This window comes from Blennius ocellaris, assembly GCF_963422515.1.
Source record: "Blennius ocellaris genome assembly, chromosome: 3".
NCBI lineage: Eukaryota > Metazoa > Chordata > Actinopteri > Blenniiformes > Blenniidae > Blennius > Blennius ocellaris.
In genome coordinates, this window is record NC_137652.1 from 26,118,294 (window position 1) to 26,139,535 (window position 21,242).

Here is a 21,242-nt window from a genome sequence, read left to right on the forward strand (position 1 = left end):
TGGCCACGAAATATTTATTTGAGACTAGAAAACATTATTTTGTGGCCACGAAATTGTAATTTGGGGCTGAAAAATAATACTTTGTGCCCACGAAATCATAATTTGAGGCCACAAAATCATAATTAAAAAACAGCATGTCATTGCCACACATAAGTATTTTTAAAATACTTATGTGTGGCGATGAAATCTTGTTTTTTAGCCATTAAATAGTGATTCGTGGTCACAAAATTCAAATTTGTGTGCCACATAGTATTATTTCAGGTTAGAAAGCATTATTTTGTGCCCACGAATTAGTAAATTGAGGCCACAAAATACTGATGTGTGGCCATTAAATTATGTTTTTTTTAGCCATGAAATAATAATTTGTGAGCAAATTTTCAATTGTCCCTTCAGAAGTCGATTCTGGAGCTCTGTAGAAGACAAAACGCTGCATTTCTTCAAGCATACAGCAGAGAGTGTCAGAGTTCAAGAAATAGCAGGATCCCATTGGTTTGTTTACATGCTCCTATAATGAGGAATTCATGTAACTGATTTACAAAACCTAATGGAAAACAATGCATTTATATAAAAAATGTATTTGTTTGTGCTATTTGAAACTTTCCAAAAATATTCTGTTACAAAATCCTGTCAAAATCTTGAAAACACATTTATGTAACCAGTACAGTGGCTAAATATTTGTGTTTCCAGATACCCAATAACTTGGTCTTAAATTGGACTTAAACAGTGTTCTATTTATATAATTCAAATAAAATCCAGGAATGAAAACAAGAGTGATTCACCATGTAACTTCACACCTAGTGATAATAACTTCAAATGTTAAAACAGCAGAAATAGCAGGAAAATAACTCCTTTTTATTGTTTACCCTGCTGTCCACTTCGACATGGGCCTCTGATACGGGAATTACTGCAATTACATTTGACCCAATCATTCTTTCCGCATTGTAGCCCATTATCAAGTGAACATTGGACAGACACAAATGTGTGTAGTTTAAGGAACATCCAAATTTACAAGGAGACACAGTAAAAATGTGAATTTGCATGCAACAGTGCCATGCATGCTGATACTGGCACACTCCAAGAGAGAAATCTTGGCTCTCGTGGTGGTAGTAGAGAAACCAGCGCTCCCAGTGATGTCAACAGGCCAACACACACACAGCCGTGCTCTTTCTCTCAGTGGGAATGACTTTCTCTTATTAATTTTTTTCCCCCCTCTCTTTCAGTTCTTGCTGCCAAAAGACACTGAACCCAAAACTAGCCTGCTTCTCTAAACACTGCCCAGCTCACGGAGTCCAGGTCGGTGTCACACACACACACACACACACACACACGCACGCACGCGCGCGCGGTAAGTGATCAGGCGGCGAATGCAAGGTGTGGAATGTATGTTGACGACTAAAGCAGAGGCAGAAAATTACATCATCAGTGGATATGCCCATTGACAGTCTCTGATGTTCAAGCTGTGATGGGACTGCAGTGTGTGTGAGTGTGTGTGTGTGTGTGTGTGTGTGTGTGTGTGTGTGTGTGTGTGTGTGTGTGTGTGTGTGTGTGTGTGTGTGTGTGTGTGTGTGTGTGTGTGTGTGTGTGTGTGTGTGTGTGCAGGGTTGAGGAGGGCAGCACGGTCACAGGTGACTGTCATGTTTAATAATGATTATCACCACGCACCTGCGCCCCCACGCTAATTAACTGGACGCATATGCAAATGAGTCCGGGGATTTAAAAAAAAAAAGAAAGAAAGAAAGAAAAAAGAAAAAGAAAAACAGCTCTTGGAGTGGCAGTGAGCGGTTGTTCAGCTGCTGGATTTGATTAGGGTAATGAACGGTCAGCCATGGAGGCTCCAGTGGTGGTAAAAGGAGGAGAGATAAAGGAAACGAAGGATATTAGGGTGAGAGGGGAGGAAGGAAGAAGCACTAGAGAGGGAGGGAGTAGGAGGAGGAGAGAGACAGAGAAATATCACCGAGGTAACATAATGGGAACAGGTGGACGAGTGGCCTGTTGACTGAAGGGAATAGAAGAGAGATTGAGGAGGAGGAGGAGGAGGAGGAGGAGGAGGAGGAGGTGGTGGCATTGTGTTTGTTTTTTTTTTGTTTTGTTTTTTTTTATAGCGCAACCGGCCCGAAGGCCACAAAGTCATTCTGCACCCTCAGGAAAGAAAGATCACGATTCCCCAACATGCAGGAAAAACCAAATCCCTCCGTTCAATCAAACGGCTGTTATAAAGAGTTTTTTTTCTTAATCCTTCGTCGTTACATACACGTTCAGATGATGTGTCTCTCTCTGCTACAGTCTCACCTCAGTGTGAAGAAATGGAGACAGCGAGAGGAGAGGGAGCGCCTTTGAACCTGATTCATTCACCGCAATGCATTCCAAACACGCGTTCTATATCTCCATACTGTGATTTGGGCAGCGCATGCATATACACCTACCTCTAACAAAGCAAATTGCAGTTCATCCAACTCAATGGCCCCAATCTCAGTCGGGGGAGGCAGGCTCGTCACTCACACAGATAAGGGTGAATTAGGGTCTCGCTCTGGGTTTTACATTTCAATTTAGCCTCCGGCTCCAGAGCCATTAGGGGCCTAATCTAAAGCTTGGTCCGCAGAGTTCTCCTTCTCTACCAATCGCAATATTGTTTTATTAACTTTCCAGTGTGCCGAACTGAAACTCCAGCAGATTCATTACTTCATATTAAGTTCATATTAAGGTTATTTGTGATAGGAAGACCTCTTATTTAAGAAATGTAAAGTAGTCAATGTGTTTGTAATGCGGCGCTGCTGTACCACCAGCTGGTTCATTTGGGTGAGCGGAACAGAGAGTGTGAGTGTAATTGCGAGTTGATAATGTGCCTGGGCATGCAGAATGACCAAGTCAGCTCCCGCCAGCCGAGTGTGGAGGAGGGAGGGAACATTGTGCAGGTGCAAAGTCAAAAGTGGACTGAAACTCTCTTAAGATAACTCTCTGAAGGTCTGGTTGCACACTCGCTTCACTTATATCATTAGATGGAGAGGAAAAATGATAGGCTTTGCGATGGCTTAAACCAGGGCTGCAGAATATATCACATTTATCGTCGTCATAATGTCGGAATGACTAAAACCGCAATAAATGTCGTTTTCCAAGCACAGTCTTGTCATGCTCCGTAAAACCATGTCAATGACAGAATCGTTAATATGAAAGAAAAGTGTAACGATCACATTGAATTCACAAAAACTGTCGTTAACAAACGAAAACGCAAATTCATTGGTCGCCATCATAATTGTACAACTGTTTGCCACAGACAAAAGCTTATAAATGCTAAAAATCGAGGAAAAAGCACAAAAAACAAGTAAACACATTTCTGAAATACATGAGTGATTTAAAAAAAAAAGTCAAAGCTTGAGTACATTTTGAGAAAAAGAAAGAGTGGTATTATAACAACAAATCTAAAAGCACACTAAAATCCTTCACATAAGTTTTTTTTTGTGTGCTTATGACTTATATCATGTTTGTGGCCTCAAGGCTAGTGAATAAGAAGTTTGCCAGTTTGAATCCCACTGCTGACAAGTCAACCGATTAACCCCTTATCAACTTTTGCCTGATTAGACATTAAATCACTCAGCGACCCCCCCCGAGGCTACGTGCTGAACAAGCTGCGACAATAGAAGAAACGTGCTCTACGACAGGAGTTAAACAATCTCTATGTTTCACAGGATTAAGATGATTAAAATGCACTTAGTTGCACAGTTTCCGAACAGCACTCCCTGGTGGCCCAACATGAAAACTACATTAATTTTCCGCATTAGGATCACACACAACTCATTTTCACACCAAGTTTAAAGCCTCAAACATGTAGTTTTGGGGTGTGTGGAGAAAAACCACAGTACCGGAGATGTGATTCATGCATGCACAGGCAGAACATGCAAACTCCACAGAGAAGGGCTCAAACTGAGGATTTACTCACTCTAGGGCAAGTGGACTATCCACCGATATGTGGCTAATGACCAAAGGAATCTTTTTTTTTTTTAAACTCTATTTGGATATTAACCCTCTGGGGCCTGAAGCATTTTGTGCCGTTTTTCACTACAATTGATTTTTCCTTTATATCTCAGATATAAAATCCTTAAACCTTGCCTTTTTTGGTGTCATTTTGTTCAGGACAACCTCATAAATGCATTTCTGAAGTATTTTCATCACTTTGGCATACTGTATTAAAACAGTGGATCTAAAAACACCATAAAATTACAAATTCGGGTGGTAAAAACATAGATTTATTGACTATAAAAGTCACAGACATGGTTAACGAATCATTTTGTTTACTTGTAAAGTAAGTCTAAACTACAATTAACTAAAATGTATCAAAACAGGACTGAAAAAACAGTTATATACAGATATTTACAGTGAAATAGAAGCACTGCCACAGGCGTTTTTGTAAAACTATTTATAGAAGGTCACACATATTTTTCCTCATATCTCTTTTATTTGGGCTATCAACGTCATTTAAAAACGAGCTTGTAGTTTTATATCTGCACTTTCGACACGGATTGAAACACTGGACCAGATGACGCTGTGCTGTGACGCTACTGCCTTTTCAAACGGTCATGTGACGAGGACTCACTGTGCAAAAGATTAATTTTTTCGCTTCAAGATTCAAAACAATTATGGTTGAGATTCCACATCCTGTCGCAGGTGACAAAGAGGTGCAGTTGCCCCATCTGTGGCGACGCGATATTCAGGTGAATGTTAACGGGACAAACCGCAACACAAAACCATAGAGAGGTATGACTTTGTTGGAACCATGTTCTTCTTTCCAAACCTCCCACTAAGGCCTCCCCTCCTTCTCCATTTCTTCTCCCTCTGCTTTTCTTCTTCCCCTCTCTCCCCTGTCTGGACCTATTACTGTTTATCTGAACTACCATAACTACACACGCTCACACACATGCAGTTCACCGCTCCACCACTGCACACACACACACACACACACGCACGCGCATGCACACTCGTGCACACGCACCATTCCTGTCAGATTTCCGACACGCACGCACCCAGTGTGGGTCAGTTTACCCTTCTCCGGGGTGTTTTGGTGTGACCTGTGTTGGTGGTGACGGGAGATGCATGGCAGCTACGTAATGTGCATGTTTAAAAAGAAATGGAGAGATGGGGCGGGAAAAAAAAAATCTTACTGGGCTGAGAAGATGCAACATTTTCGAGCTTGCAAAAGTCTTCATCGGGCAAAAAAATGGAGAAAGAGAGAAGGAGAAAGAAGGGGGAACATGTGGTAGTAATCTGGTTGTTTTACTGTCTGGCTCTGGTGGTGAAAGTGTTGGGCAGGGGCTACGAGCGGTCTGGATCGTGTCAGAAGCCGCCGGAGTCAGGTTACCCTGACAGACCAGACTGGGAGAGAGTACAGTGGGGGGAAAAAGAGAAAGAGAGAGAGAGAGAGAGAGAGAGAGAGAGAGAGAGAGATGAGGGGGTAAACAAGCGAGTGAGGAACGGGAGTGGAAAGTAAGAGAACGAGGTGGTGGATTCACGAGAGCCAACCTTCTGACTTACTCTGTCCTCCCTCAGGACATTTATATTAATCTCCCCCGTGTGTGTGTGTGTGTGTGTGTGTGTGTGTGTGTGTGTGTGTGTGTGTGTGTGTGTGTGTGTGTGTGTGTGTGTGTGTGTGTGTGTGTGTGTGTGTGTGTGTGTGTGTGTGTGTGTGTGTGAACCCGGGCCAGAGGGCTCCAAAAGACAACCACTTGAACTAGCCCCAGCTGAGAAAACAAATGGCCTTGAGTCTGTCTCTACCTCCTCTTCTCTTCTTCTCCCCTCATCCAATTTTCAACTTTTTTTTTTTTTTTCCCCCCCTCACGATGGGCATTTAATCAAGTAAGGGAGCTAATCAAAGCCAGAGAAAGGCTCCTGAACCCTTGGCTATCTCCTCCCTAATCCTAAAGCTCTGCTTCTCATTTGCCATTGACCCAGAAGGCCAGACTTGTCCTCTGAACCCCCGCCACCAGGACACGGGGGAGGAGTTGGATTGCTGGAGAGTTTAGCAGTTAGTAAAAGGTTATACTTTCTGTGTGTGTGTGTGTGTGTGTGTGTCTGTGTGCGCGTGTGCGTCTGTGTGTGTGTGTGCACGTGCAAATCCATATTCTAAGGCACAGTAAAATTAAATGTCAACAAACCTCTTCAACTGTAGTGTATAAAACATGCGGAGGATGAGATGAATTGGGTTCAGGAATGAGGGAGTCGAGGGGAGAAGAGAGGATGGAGCGAGACAGAGAGGAGCAGGGAGGATGTAGGAGGCACACGGGGTCACCGGGGTGGAGGTGATAAGTCGCCTGCTGGGGAATTAATAGGGAGCAGATGGCGCTACCTTTACTTAATGTAGGGGTGTGGATGCAAGGGGGAGAGATTTATCAGTCTGTATGAGAATGGAGTCGACCGATGGCTGGTGGGCCGACTCCCCCACCTGAGGAGGATTTAGCACATTCCTGCCTCACTGTGAACTGGGAGGCGTTGGTGGAATGGCAGGAGTTCCATGTCAGAGCAAGGGATTCAAAAAGTAAAATGTTGGGTTCATTTTTTATTTTATTTCCTCGCATGATGAAATGAGCTGTGGGTTGTTGAAGGTGAAGGGGGTTTTTGCTACTGTCACTGCGGATAGCCAAGGTTCATAGATAATGAATATTTTAAGGAGATGAAGGACAGTCCTCAGTGAAAATATGTTCATCAAGTGCACAAGGTTAACAATTTCAAGAGCTTGCGATTTGTTTCTTTTTGTCAATTCACTCACGCAGTCAGGTAATCTCTCAGTCTAATATCGGAAATCAAACTCTGAGGAATCTGGCCTCATAGGTCCTTTTGAGGCAATCAATTCAAACTAAATTGGGCTCAATGGGAGCAGAAAATACAATATAGCATAAATACTCCACTTTTGAAATGATAGAACCTTGACCTCGAAATGCTGCAATCAGATGAGCAAAACTTAACAAGTAATATACCGAGCCAGATTTCTGCTCAAAACCAGGGCCGCAGTGAGAGACGGAAAAAGTCTAATTTAACTGATCAAAAGAAGTTTTTGAGACAAAGAAATATGTCATTTCTGACCATTTCTGCCCTCATCCCATTGACAGTAAAGGAGCTAAAAGACATATCATTTCATTTGTTTAGACGCTCCATGACATAAATCAACAAATATATACAACACAAAACAATGGGCCTAATCTATTCAAGGTTTTTGAATTTAAATACTGGAACCTAAAGAATAAAATACTGGGAGGGGTGTATGCTCAATGATTCATGTGCAAAGTGATTTACTTTGTGTTAAAAAAAAAACAACAACAACTTGTGATTGTGAAGCAAAGTGGCTTAGCTCTAAGCAGAGATGCTACTTTTGTCTCCTCAGCTTGCTTCCCCGTGACTTTTATTTGTCGATTTTAGTCTAAGATATTTTATTCAGACTTGTTCGGGCACAACTATTCAATCACTCCATAGTGAACACCAGCAAACACAGAAGCCATGTCTTGCAGATCCAGCAGCGTCTGAGCCCCCCTTGGAACTGTGTTATCACCCTCCCTCTTCGCCGCCTACACTTGGGACTTCAGATACACTACTGAGTCCTGCCACCGTCAGAAGTTCTCTGATGACGCGGCCACACTGGGGTGTGTGGAGGGAGGGAGGACAGGGGGACGAGTACCGGGGGCCCTGGTGGAGCGCTCTGTGAAGTGGCGCGAGGAAAATCACCTGCGGCTCAACGTGGCCAAGACAAAGGAGATGGTGGTGGTTTCTCGGAGGACAAGTCTCCTCCATCCCCAGTATGTGTCAGTGTGACGTGGAAATCGTTTCTTCATACAAATATCTGGGCGTCCACTTGGACTTGAGTGGTCCACATGAAGAGTCTTCATTTAACCCTTTAAAATCATCTTGAGTCCTTTAGATCCAGTTTGGATTGAGACCTGAACCCAGACGACTCGCGCTACACACGGACTCCTTAAACCAGGGGTGTCAAACATGAGGCCCGGGGGCCAGAAGCGGCCCGCCACAGGATCTAATCCGGCCCGCCATGTGATTTTTTTTTTTTTTTTTTTTTAAGTATAAATATGAAAACTGACAGAGGCTGATCTAAAAACACTAGATTGGCAAAAATGACATTGAAAACCACCCCTTGGTCAGAATTCATTAATGCATCTGTGTAGGTCACATAACGCAACACCTTTCACAATAAAGGTGTCCAATTTATGTGAAGTGATACTTTAGACACGTAAACTCAAAAAAAATGTCCAGATGATGACAAATTGTTTTAATCCTGAATAAAAATATGATATCCAGATACAGGGGACTGAGGGGTTGTTTTTTTTTTTTGCAAATATAATAATATCTGATTAACTTTAATATGTAAATTTCAGAATAGACTGGCGAATTCTTGCAGTTACAAAAGGATCAAAAGAAGAAAGACTTTGACATTTGTCCATATCTGCCGTTTAACATGTTATGTTTGAGTTGTTGAGCCTCCAGAGCTCAGATCAGGGTGGATGTGGCCCCTCAACTGAAATCAGTTTGACACCCCTGCCTTAAACTGAACCCAGACCCTTTAAACTTTCTCAGAGGTTTCTCAAACACAACATTTGCTGCACCAAATGACTGAGCATTAAATTAAGGTTACATCACTGGACCAAGTCTAACTAACCTAACAGCTCAAACCAACTTGATTTCTTAAACCTGTATGGATTTCTGTGAGAGTATGATGCTCTGTGTAGTACAAAGGATTATGAGAAATTTGATACGGTGGGAGCAGGAAATACAAAATATCGTAAATACTCTTCCTTTGAAATCAGACAACTCTGACCTCAATGGGCTGCAATTGGATGGGAGAATAAAAAAAACCCAACTAAAACAATATCCCGAGTCACAGTTCAGCTGTTGGAAGCCAGAGTCAGCGTTTAAGTCGATACCCAAGCAAAGACGGTTCATCTGTTTGAGAAAGTATAATTTACCTGATCAGAACAGCTTTTTGAACAAAAACAAAAAAAAAGAAGCTTAATTTCATGACCTGTATGACTGGCAATGTAATGTCTTCCTCAACTTGACCCAGTCCCAGCTATTTCTATGGATACAGCACAGGAACCAGAGGGAGCTGAGTGGGCCTATCACTCTTATCACTTTAGTGATAATGGCCGTCACATAAAAGATGACCCCACGAACTCCACAAATGCCAGAGTGGCCCAATTAGCCACTATGCATTTCATACAATTTGCAAAGGGCAAATGTTCCCAAGCTGTAATTATGTACTCACATTGCCCACCTTGGGTGACCTGCCAACCAGTCTTGACGTCCGTCTGTTGTAGAGGTCGCCATGACAGCGCTGGCAAAAAAACACAGAGAAAAACGAGCTGCGGGGGTCTACTATTGTGTCTGTAATTGGTCAAGTTGTGCTTGTTACCTAGTGGCGAATACATAATGGATAGTGCTGATTGCACTGTGAGATGGACGAGGAAATGTCACTGTGGGGGAGGGACGTGGGGTTGAGTGGGATGCTGGTGGTTATGTCTACAGTTTAGCGGCACTGCCTCTTTCATCAGCATCGATTAGCGATGAAATGGGACAAAATGTAGTTTTATGACTATTATAAAGCAGCGGACACCTTTTGTCTGCGCCGCATGCGAAGGTCAGGTGAATCGACACTGTCGCCGCTGTTTTCCGAAAACCAACAGCAGGCACTCTCAAACACTTTGGAGGGTGGAGCTCGTCTGACTGGTCGCAGGCTTTCACAGCGTCGGCTTTTTCGGGGTCACGGAAGTACAGTGGGCCCTCTGCTCTGTGACACGGCGCGATGACTGACGCTCTCTGAGATGCACTGCGTCTGTCAGCATCTCTACTTTTCAAGGATTTGATGACATTAAAAATTCTTTAAATCGTCAAACTTAACATGCAAAATTGATAGTAAATGCAGGAAATATGATTTAAAAAGATTTTTAAAGTCTCTCAAACACATTTCACAACTGCATGAAAGTATTACTTCGTTTCATTGGACACTTGAATTCTTGGGAGTTTGACATGGTCACGTTTTTCAGACGCCGAGCCAGCTCTGTGTATATTTCAGTTATTATATGAATTATCTAAACAAGATCATCAATCAGACTGGCTTTATTTTGGATCTGTTTTCAAATTTCGCTCACAGCTGTAGCAACACACGCACGCACTCTCACACACACACGCACTCTCACACACACACTCATGCATGTGTCTGACAGCTCATTTCTATTGGCTGAACAAAAAGTGTCACTTGAGCCCTACACATCCTTGTTTTGTGCCTTACACCACATATGACACGTTGACAACAATATTGTAAGAATCAATGTTCCCCAGGTGGTGGTTGAAATCCACACTTTTTTTTTTTTTTCATTGATGTTCATATGCCGTCCAGAGAAGACGTCCATGCAATGTCCAGGAAAGACGTACAAATGTCTGTCATTCTTGCTTCCCCGAGGACGTCTTCTGAAAGTTTCAGACCACTCTTTGCTCAGTGGGATGTGGGAGCAGATCTTGATTGTTGTATGGAGCTGCTTTATCTTTTCTGACTGAAATAACGATGTCAAATAGCGTAGGTTGCTACAACAACTCGCAGCAGCTGTCATGCCATGCAGGTCAATAGATATCTAAGTACTGGAGCTGAGTGTGGTCGAGTTCATATCGAGTTTAAAATCATATCCAGGGGAGCGATTGTATAAAATTTTTTCTGACATAGTCTATATGCTACCTTCATGTGCTTTTTGAGAGGAAATTACTGGCAAGCTGAGCTGGTTTTGTGTGAAACCTTCTCTCCAACAGCCCATTGTGCTGTTTCAAGACGTATACAGTGCGGAGCCATAACGGGGAAAAAACAACAAAAACAAAAACAAAACAAAAAAACATCTCTAATACAAACATACATACTTTAGATTCCGTTTTTATTGTATTTTTTTAATATACTGGTCTTAAATAATTTTAGCAAAAAAACCAACAACATAATCTTTCTTTTTCAATTAAAGCAATTTTTAGCCTTTATCAGAACTGGTCTTGTCTTCTTTTGTGCAAATATTGTGGTAATTCTCAGTGGAGCCGCCACCTCTGAGTCTGGTTCTGTAGAAAGCCTTCACTGGCTCTTCCTGTTAAAATATTTTACTTTCCTTGCTCATGTTTTCTCTGTAAAAGTCCCTTCAGATGACTGTGTCGTATTTGGGATCATGTATCTATCTATATATATATATATATATATATATATATATATATATATATATATATATATATATATATTTAAAGTGCTTAAGCTGTGAAAAAAAACATTTCAGTTTTTTATGCTTTAAAAAAAAATTTTTTAAATACAAATTTCAAGTCTCTCATTTTCCTCCTCGCCTCTAGGCTAATCTAGGCGAAGCTAAGCTCCCCGTTGACTCTTTAATGATGAACTTACAATCAACAATCAGTCCAACTAATAAAGCCAGAACATATAAATGATAAACCGTTGAATTATTCCCATCGTCACTAATGACCTGCAGCCGTGACACATCATTTGCTCTTGTACATTGTTCCGTAAGAAAACAACCCCCCCCCAAAGCTCCACTGATGACAGTCCCAGATTTCAAACAGTTCTTTTAACAGTTCAGTAAGATGACCTGCCATGGCCGGTTCCAGGTCCTCCTGGTGCCGAGGTGCTCGGTGTTCAGGAGATGCTGCTGTGAGGCCGGCCCTCCCTAATGTCTCCATTGCCTGCACCTGACCCTGCTAGCCAGCAGTGGCCAAATTTAGTTTGGCAGCGTGCCACCATGGGAGACCCGACAGGCCCATTAATCAGCAGGAATCCCCCCCCTACTCGTCCGGCGGGTCAGAGAGGGAGCAGCGCACACACACACACACACACACACACACACACGTGCGCGCACGAAATACTGTACATGTACAAAGACGGAGCACAACGGAACACACACTTACTAAACAAATGATTGCTGAAACTTTAAAGGAAATCTGACAGAAGTGGTTTTCCCCACCACTATAGCACCTATCTTAAATCCTCCATCACCTCCTTTTTCCACACGCACACACCGACACACACGCACCTGGTCACACTCCTCAATCTCTCTCACCAGATCAAGTGTTATATCTCAGCTCTTTCCTTTCTCATCCAAGCCAAGTTTTCTGGCAGTAAGCCCCTGGTCATAGGAGAAACGCACTCTGCTACCCTTTGCTCACACTTTATATGTGGGAGGAGGGCGTGGGGGGGGGGGGGGGGGGGGGGGGGCACTGATCCATAGCCCCCACACTATACATACACACACACACTTACACTTTGTAGAGACCCTCAGGAACACAAGAAAAACTTGTGCACATGGACCATCTGCAACACATGATGAATTGAAGTGTTGGATCATACTTGGAGAATCCATAGTTTTGGAAGAGCAGGATGAATGTGGACTGAGAGACGAAAGGAAAAAAAACGAGTTTGAATATATGTGGTGCAAGGCCAGGCTGAATGTCACATTTATTATCATGTCTGAGATGAACTCAAGGTGCTCTTGCCTTTGGGAATATGCACAGATATCAGTAAAGATGTCCAACTTTGTTTTTTTTTTTTTGTTTTCTGTTGAATTTCTTACGTCACCTATTTTTGGTGGAGGGAACTGCGGCTTTCGGTTTTGAAGCTGCAGATAATTGACTTGTAATCAGTGTTTACTATCTTGCAATTAACACTCAGAGACAATAAGATCTGAGGATGTGCCACCAGCAGAAGGCAGTTAGTGGGCAATATCCCTGAGGTGTGGAAAGATGCCAGGGAGAAACTGCAGAGAATGTGTCTGATAACTAGTAAGCATTTATATGCAGTGTCACTGGTGCACTTATCCTTTCTAATGTGAAACTCTGCAGGGAGATGAATGGTGGGATTGGGCTAGATTAATGAAGGTTACCAAAGTCCCCAGATGTTTCTGTGGTAATTAGAGGCCTTTGTTTATCAGGAAAACAAGTCACATCAAGAGCAAAGCATTCATTATAATTTTTCATAATCTTAATAATTCAAGTGTAGCTGCTTCATTTTGCTCCCAATTTATCATGCAAATGTTATGAATAAATCTACATAATATTTAACACTGCCTGTTGGATCAGCGAGAAACAGACTTTAATAAAGCAAAACATTGAACTGATATATCTATTCTCCACACAGTGCACATGCAACAAGCAAAGAGGTCAGCGGGTGCCGGGCAGTAGCGTCGATTCAAAAAGCTCATTGCTTCTAAAGCTTTGCTGAGATATTAATAATTAACCTTTCTCTCCAGTCACTTTTAAAAAGTCAACTATTCTAGGACGATTTCTTTGTGGTATAGCCGGTGGGACACTCAGGGCACCTTTTAAATGTCCACTTCATGTAGCAGGATGACGGCTGAGTGGCTGGGGAACATGCTCCGGGTTCACAGTTTTTATCCGGCCGGACTTTCACTCCAGGATCACATGGTTTGTTTTCCTACATTTCACTGTTTCCACCTCAAATAAGGACAGAATCCCCCCCCCCAAAAAAAAAAATCAATAATACCATGTCCACAGAATCTGTGTAGCAAATCACTTCATCTCCCTCAAAAACATTTGGTGAATTTGAATGAAATAACATACAATTAAAACCTTGATGACCACTCCTGCTTTCACCAGGCCGCTTGGATTCACGAGCTGAGCCGGACAGCGCTGGTCGCATTTTGTCTCGCCCCAATTGTCTTGTCAAAAATCAATCGCAGATCACGTCGTGGTTTTGCAGCAGGAGGTCAGTCCTCGCTGCAGTGTAAATATTTCATTCCGGACTCACGTCAAGGGGCTTTTAAAGATGTGTGCTGGACCATGCTCCCCTCTTGCTGCCCTCTGAAAGTGACAGGGCTTGCGTTTTAGCCCACTTCAGGACCAGGTTAAATCAATTAAAATCTATTATTCATATGGTAGTGCGGTGACCTCACTGAAAGCTCTTGTAATTTCAGAATAGAAAGGAGAAAAGGAACTGGCACTGAACTTTGACTTCTCAAGTTTTCAAGAGACGGCAGAGAACAAGTGACCTTGTTTTAAAACCCGGGCCTTGGAAATAAAATTGCTGCTTGAAACACGGTGTGCCAGGACAAGACCTGAGTCACAAGCCCAGGAGTGCCTGTTCAATAGAGGTTATTAAACTTAATACGCAACATAAATGAATGCAGAATTGTATTGCGAGGGCTTTCATGATCTGGACTGGATCTGCACGTGCAGCAATCACTCCATGCTTGTCTGGATGAAAATTGGCCCCACATTTTGGGTTGCAGATAAATACAGTTTCACTCAGGCTGGAACATATCTTCTTTACCACGGAGCCTGAAAATCACCATCACAAGGTCACTCCTAACAGCCGTAGCCATGCTCTCAAGGCAAAGCAGCAAGCCTCAACCTATTGTTCAAGAAAGTGCAACTCTCCTCTCCTCGTTGTGAGGAAGATTCTCAGTTGTATAGCTTCCATAGATGTCAGCAGGCTGCTTGGTGGGATAATAAGTGGAGAGGAGTCAGAAAGAGAGAAGTCATTAAGACCTGTTCACATATAATCATCCCTGCGCCATCGCGTCTCTCTATTTTCTTTTTCCTCAATGGCCTCTCCCTTTTCCTCGACTTCTCCCTCGCAGATGAAAGGGCTTTCTCGGGCTTCACGGTGAATGAAAATGATGGAGAAGCTGATAATAAAGAACGAAGGGAAAAGATGAAAAGTGGTTTTGAAGTGGTTTGCCACATTAGTCGCACCCCCCCCCTTACTGACCTTCCAATTTAAGCAAACAATGTATTGATGCTGAGACGCTGCAAGCTTGAGTGTTCATGGAGATGTGAGTGCTCCTTACAGGAGAAGGTGAAATATCAGATGGGTGGACAGAGGGAGCCGTGCTCAGGCTCATAATGCTACGTTGTGCTGACGGAATAATGTTCAAAATGTGTGTGCTGTTGTTTTGACTTCTTTAAGTATGTTTTGACGCATCTGCTTCTCATAGCCAATAAAAAAAGGTGAGGATGTCAGGGATATAAATCGCTCACATTTTGGCTCTCCAAGCAAAGCACAAAGGCAGTAAATTACCGCAGTGTGCAAAATTCACCCACCGGCCACTACCAAGGATCTCCTTAAAGTAGCACATCGGCTGGTACGCCATCGCTCGCATCCACACTGCCAGATCGTCGGGACAGAATGTGCGCATCTTAAAAATGCAAATCCATCACTGTGTTTATTCTCCCTTTGAACGCATGTACCGCAACTTTCCCAACATGTGCTGTCGATAAGGGTCCGTTTTTTTTCCCTCGGCCCGGCGTTGGTAGACGACTGCAGTAAATGGACCCTCAGTATCATTTAAGATGGTGTAACACATCAGCCAATCACATGATCCTCTCCCCCTCATACCCTCTGGCCTCAGTTGGTTCCATGGCATTATCAAACGAGCCAAAGCAGCCATTTGTACGAACAAACACACATACTGCGCGTACACACACACACACACACGCACACATATGCACCGCCTCCCTCCAATGGCTTCAGGGCCATTCCAGGAATGTCAAAGAAGGTTTCACCCTTTGTATCTCTCCTCTTTCACCAGCACTGAATGATGGTGGTCTGCGTGGTTTGAGATTTTCATGGCCCAGAAACCCATTCTGAGCAACCGGGATGTAATAAGGCCATCTAGCCTCTGAGGGTAGAATATGTTGCTAGCTCAAAATGGTAGCGGAATCCTGCTTTGATGGTTGTCACTGCCAGCGTGTGAAATGTATATTGGTACAAATAAGCCAAGAAGGACGCTGTTAGAATTTGAAACACAAGAGAGGAGAGTTCTAAGCGTGTGTTGGTTTGGAATGTCTCATATTCATAGCCTCATTTAATTTCAGCTTTAACCGGGTATTGCACGGCTTTTTCTACTTAAAAGGTACTATCCACTTACTCCAGTGGAGTAAGCATATTGTTTCTATCTAATTGACACTAAGCTCATGGCTATTACCATGTCAACACTGGATTACTGCTGCCTTTGAGCCTGCAGAGTGGTTGACTTGGCCCACATTCAGGCCTTGTTTTCCTTTCCACTCTGTCGTCTGCTGCTCACACACATAACGCTGGACAAGCCCACATGCTCATAGCGCCACATGTGCACACATTCAGGCACATGGAAGCACTCTCTCTCTCTCTCTCTCTCTCTCTCTCTCTCTCTCTCTCTCTCTCTCTCTCTCTCTCTCTCTCTCTCTCTCTCTCTCTCTCTCTCTCTCTCTCTCTCTCTCTCTCTCTCTCTCTCTCTCTCTGTCTTTTTCATCCTCATCCCTCGCTACCTCTCCGACACACCCACACACACGCACACGCACACACGCACACACACACACACACACACACACACACACACACACACACACACCACACACACACACACACACACACACACACCACACACACACACACACACACACACGCACACACACACACACAACACCATGTTCCAGCATCAGACAACTGTTCCAAAGCCAATTTCACCACTGCTGAAAGTCCCATCTCCCAGAAGCCCCTTTGGTTCAGAGGGTAGACCAGCCAGCGATTGGCCGGTCAGAGGCTAGTCTCGTTGGTGATTGGCCAGCGAAGGCCTCTGGTGCGCCGTGACAGTAATTAGCACACGCCAACCATTAACAAACACAGATTAGGCATGAACCCACATGGCATCCTGCCATCACCGTGGTGTGTGGATGTATGTGTGTGAAGAGTGGTATTCCCCAGTGCGCTTCTCATTTTGTGGTTTGCGTTTTGTCTCTATTCAAGACTTGGCATGTGTGAGTATGTTTGTTGACGGCCCGTGCATATGTGCGCGTTCTTCTTTGCGTGCGTGCGTTTTCTTCCGGCCCGTCTGCATTCACAAGTTCACGGGCATTTTACACGCGCGTGTTGGCGCATGTGTGTGTGTGTTTGTGTTCAGCCTCATTTCCTCTGTGCCTGCTGGTCAATTTTGGCATTTGGAGTGAAAGATGCTGTGCATTCCCCACGGTTCCTTTGCTTCCAGCTCTGAATTAGAGATGGGGCTATGATATGTGGAAATGATTTTTTAAACGCCACCAATCTCTTAGCCTCCCTCTCTTCCTTTTACTTTCACCCTCTCTCTCTCTCTCTCTCTCTCTCTCTCTCTCTCTCTCTCTCTCTCTCCATCCACCCCCCTCCTCAAACCCTCCCCTCTTGGGCGAGTGAATCCGCCCTGCTGTGTGCGCTTAATGAAAGATAAGAAGGGTCTTCCACCAGTGACACTGAGCCTCGGACCCTCAGAGGACTGCACTAATCTGCTTGGCTCCTAATGGGGGCCACTTTGTGTCTGCTGAGGATCATTTCATATCAAACAAATTGTGTCCTGTGAAACCCATTACATTTTAGGCCCATTGGAGATGCTTTGCCCTTAGGCACATAGAGGACATCTTCAGCCTGACTTTTGATGCTGTAAATATTTCTTAAGATGGTCTTACGTTAAACGTTTCCATGCTGATCAGATAGAGGCTTTGTGTGCGTGTGTGTGTGTGTGTGTGTGTGTGTGTGTGTGTGTGTGTGTGTGTGTGTGTGTGTGTGTGTGTGTGTGTGTGTGTGTGTGTGTGTGTGCGTGTGTGTGTGTGTGTGTGTTAAAACCTGTCCACTGTTCCATTAAACTGAGGCAGAGAGGATGGCAGCGCTAACGATGAATGGGAGAAAGAGTGAGTAAAAAATAGAATCGTGACAATGTGGGAAATGCAGAAGACGCCGATAATGGACCGAACGGTGAAGTGTTAATGAATGTGGGTCCTCATCTTACATGTACTCTCTTTCATAATTGTCTCGCTGCATGCAGTCTCGCAATTTAAGCCACCGACATCAGGAAATTCAAATGATGTTTGACACAGGTTTAAAAATATCTATATTTACATGTGATGATAGTTATTTTATGAAAAGGTGCTAATGACACACACACGTTTTCTGCTTTAACATTGAACCATAGCTGTTTATTTAAGGTGGTAAATGTGGTTAAATGTGCAACAAAAAAGCCAGCATGAGATGTTGCGAAAACACAGACAGCATGCTCCTCATACATCTCCACTCACCCTGCAAAAGCCAGACTGCCGCAGTAAGCAGCGGCAGCTGTGACACATGTATAGTAAATTTCTATTTGTATTGACAATAGTGTAATCTGCTGGGACAGTGTCACCCCTCGTGCAGGTCATCACTCTTAATGTTTATGTTATGTGTCTGTATGTATGCATGCATGTGTGCTCCTCCACACATTGTCCAGGGTGTGTGTTTTTATGTGTGCCCGTGTCTCTAAGTGTATGCCATCAGTTCTGCAAGGGAGAAAACGGGGAGGGGGGGAGAGCAGAAAATGATCTGGGGCCGATACATATGAAACAGGAGGGCTCATACATAAACATAGCTCCAAGGCCCCGGGGCCAGGCAATCTACGAGGCAAATTGCTCACCAGTCAGCCATGGAGGCCGCACTGTTTACTATGCATGAGGTCTTGTGACATGCTTTAAAGCCGCCCCTAAAAACAGGATGACTGGGCCAGTGGCAGCGAGGAGTTGGCTTTTTCTATTGCAATGGTATTCTTTCCTGTGAAAAATATGTAGTGGGTGGAGAACGGATCATCGTTTTACTCTGTGGAGCTGTTGTGTGCTGTACAGTTGATGCTGTATGAAAGGCAACATATGGGTGGGTGCGTGTGCTCACCTTTCTGCGTGACAGTGTGTTGATTTTTCTGTAAGTGTATGGTAGGAAACAGGGTCCGTGCTATGGGAAGAAATTTCAATTTTGGATTTCTTTCTGCCTTTTTTTTTTTAAAGAAGCTATACTGATGATGTTTAACAAAAGTCCCATGAACAATAATCATATGAAGTCACGTTATAAATGGTTTATTACCATTATTTCTTATGGACAATTTTAAATAAACTATTACTGAATAAAATATTTGTTATCGAAAATATATGGACATTGCTACAATATTTAAATAATTAGACTGCCATTCATATGTTGGATAGAAAACATTTCTAGAAAATCTTCTTTTATTTGTATTCATGTTTGGTGGAAGTGCGATTCAGTCTTCCTGAAGTAAAAACAAAATATGTGACCAAATGCTTAAAAATCCAAATTGCTATTGCTTTCCTGCCATTGTTTAGACAGACTGAATATTAATGTTAGTTAAATAGAGCTGCTTGATATCATGTGAACATGTGGTACGCAGAAACATTGTTGAGTATTGTAATAACAATATGATGAAATACAAACAGCTAAGTGGATTTAGGTTCTGATATTTCTACATCCGATTGCATGCAATCCAACACGATTTTTTTTCTCACCACTAATTTACAGCGCACTCATGAGCTTGGTCACTCACAAGTACCTAGTTTGGTTTGTTGTTTTTTAAAGTACACACTGTATGGAATATACTCTAGTCATCTTGAGTTGGCCGGGCTGGTAAAATAGTGCCATAATAAGCTTTAAATTTAGATTTAAAAGTTTTCCAGCGTTGTTGCACTGGAGATCCATGACAAAAATATCTATATTTCATCCAAACTGAACAGTTACTACAGACAATGACAACAGTCTCAATATAAAGTCAATTTTAATGTTACATTTTGATGCAAAATACATGTGAAATTTCACCAAAAACGTCTCTTATAGCTGTTGTGTTATGCTTTTTCTTAAAAAGAAAAAGAAAACTCACCCTGGCAACATGCGGCCGATATCTCAGCTTGGGTCTCAATGTTATGTTGTATCCAATACTCTTAAGAAGCTTGTTCTAAAATCTATGTTGTTTTTCTTTCTTTTTTTACAATTTGCTTGGTGGTCAGTTTTCGCTGACGGGCCTTAAGTTGGACACCCCTGTAATACATGATCTGTGGGTGTGTTGTATTCTGGAAAGTTTCTTGGTAAAATCATTATGTAAAATCTGTAAATGGATTTAGACTTCCAGTCACACATACTGCCTTTGACATAATATTTCTCAGTATAATATCCTCATAGGTTGTTGTTTCTTGCCTTATGTGTTTATGCAGATGAGGTGGATGGAAACAGTCTTCAGCATGAACAAAGCAGGTCGGTACATTGGTGACAACATATGTGGTAACAAACCAAGTCAAAGTCTCTCACCACGGTATGTTTTCCTGTCATCAACGTAAAGGTTTTGAAAGATTAAGATGTTTTTGGAGTGTAATCCAGCAAACACTACATGTCTGAGAGTCCGAACATCAAACCCCGTCATTAAGATGAATAAAATACAACTGAGCTGGACAGAATAACAGAAGCTGTTAAACATGTAAACAAGCCACCAGGACCGCATCTGCTCCGGCCAGCCCCACATCCCAAGGGGGAGCACTCCTCAAATCACTCCCAATCTGCTCGACCCCCGGGGTAAGTTCAAGTTCAAAGTTAGGCAACCATGGCATCGGGGGGAGAATTGCCCACCCAGGAGTCCCTGACCACAGTGACCTAGTCCAACCATTAGATTAGATCAGGACAAATCCAATACGAGATCCATTCAAATCTGCTTTACAAGAATTCCTGTCCGAGAATGCGTATGTGTGCGTGGAGGGGTGTGGGGGAGAGAGAGAGAGACCGCTGTCACATTACAAACACCTTTGCTGCCTCGCTCTCTCTCTGTCTCTCTGCCTCTCTGTCTATCTACCTCTCCCCCTCTCTTTTTTTTTTCTCTCTCCCAGGCTATAATTATGCTAATAGTATGTATATAGCTCTGGCCCCGGAGGCTTGGGGTGTATTGAAAGCTCCCAGGTCTTTCTCTCCTGTAACAGTATTAGGGTGCTATTGAAAAGGGGATGGCGGGTGAAGGGGGGGGGGGGGGGGGGGGGGGGGGGGGGCGCAGGATAGAGAGATAGCACGGGGTGGCAAATGGGACATGACCACCGTGCTCTCTGTCACGACGCCGCCCATTGTCTGGCCGAAGAAAAGGGCCTCTGCCGCCACTGGGACAATAATAAAGGAGCAAGAATGGGCTGTGCATATTAAACAACACAACGGACGGAGCAGACCAACCTGCATGGGCACGATGAAAGGGGGAAGAGGGGGGGAAAACAGACCCGGAGAGAAAGGCGGGTGCGAAAGAAGTGGGAGGGAAGGGAGAGGACAGAAAAGGGTGGGATGATGTGAAGAAGGCACATGAAGGGGCCGAGGCAAGGAGATAAGTGTAAAAACAAAAATGTCCTTTTGCTCCTTTAAGGACGTGAGGCCGACGAGTGCCACAGGTCTAATTCAGCACATAATAGAGAGTTGAAGTCCC